The sequence below is a fragment of the Mus caroli genome, chromosome 8 (assembly GCF_900094665.2).
Source record: "Mus caroli chromosome 8, CAROLI_EIJ_v1.1, whole genome shotgun sequence".
NCBI lineage: Eukaryota > Metazoa > Chordata > Mammalia > Rodentia > Muridae > Mus > Mus caroli.
Window position 1 is genome coordinate 26444921 of NC_034577.1, and position 1546 is coordinate 26446466.

Below are 1546 nucleotides of genomic sequence, written 5' to 3' on the forward strand. Positions count from 1 at the left end.
GAGGGAGAGGGAGAGGGAGAGGGAGAGGGAGAGGAGAGAAGAGAAGAGAAGAGAAGAGAAGAGAAGAGAAGAGAAGAGAAGAGAAGAGAAGAGAAGAGACCTTCTTAAAGCAGTATCCAGCAAAAAATATCCTGTAGCAACTGAAAGCCAAGCATGCTAGGTGAGAAAGTAAACTGGTGTTCATTTTGGCAAGTTGACACGTAGCACACATGAGAACAATTAGAACACTTCCCTGCGATCTTTGTTTCTTCATCTGCACAATGTGATAGTTGTGAATAATTATGTTCTTTCTGTATGAAATTATGGTTCTAAGTACAGCTGCTCCAATATCCAAGGACCCTTACAGGACTTGGGAAGAGAGGCCCCCTTCCCTCACTGTTTGGAATATGTTTCCTGATGAAAGGGGATATGTGCTGGTTTTTATCATGGAACATATTTTCATGTTTAAACTCGAGAGAAAGTGAGAGGAAAGCATAAAACAGGAAGCATCTGTACTTCAAACTGGCAGAGCAAGTGGAATTTGATGTGACTTCAACATTTTTCACTGCCTCATATTAACAGATGGCTCGGATTCAAGAGTGCTTTATGTGAGAAACTGGGTGGAAACTGCCAAGAGGACCTTGCATTGGAAGGTGGGGAGGGGAGAAGATGAAGGGAGGGAAGGTGGGAATGTAGGAATGGATGAGGGAGAAGGAAAGGAATAAAAGAAAGGTAGGAAGAAGCAGAGGAAGAAAGGAAGGAAGGGGATGGAAAATGGGAACTGTGAATATACTATCAAATTTCACCTCCATAATTACTACCTTTCCTTGCACATAGATAAATAGATTGAAGGTGAGAAGGGAAGAGAAGAAGAGGGGGCAGAGCAGAAGCAGCAGCAGAAGGCATAGAAAGGCTGCCATAGGGATGGGCCATCCTCAGTCTGACTTACAGAGAGGTTCAGGGTTCCCGACTTTCTGAGGATGGAGTCTCATACCAGCAAGGATGGATTCTTCCACTGCTCTGCTCAGTCTAACTCACCCACAAGCCCATTTTCTTCAGCACAGAGAAAAAGCAGCTTCGAAGATTCGAGAAGAGCTGAGGATGAACAGAGCTCCACTGAAGAACTTGATTTTGGTTTGAGAAAAACAAAAACAAAAACAAAAACAAACCCATTCTCAGTGCCGGATGGAAAGATGTTCCTTCTATGATGCCTACAAGCAACATCCAACAGCCTTCTTGCTAGTGCTACTGAATTGTCCATCCTATTAGTTTACATTATAAGGGATTTTGTGGTGCCTGGGCTCAGAGTTCTTATGGTATCTAGCAAAGGATGCTATTATTCATCTCCTCCCTAGGGTGCACATAAACTCTGATGTTTTCCAACTTTAAGCCAATGGCATGTCAGAAGAATGGAGATTCAGGGGCAGGTAATATGCTTTTATAGCTTTTCATTAAAATCATTCATTTGTAGAAAAAAATCTATGCAACTGCAACCAAAGAGAGGAATTTCAAGGAATCCCTAGTCTTTACATGCCAAACAGCACAGCAATAATTGCCCCAAGTTAGG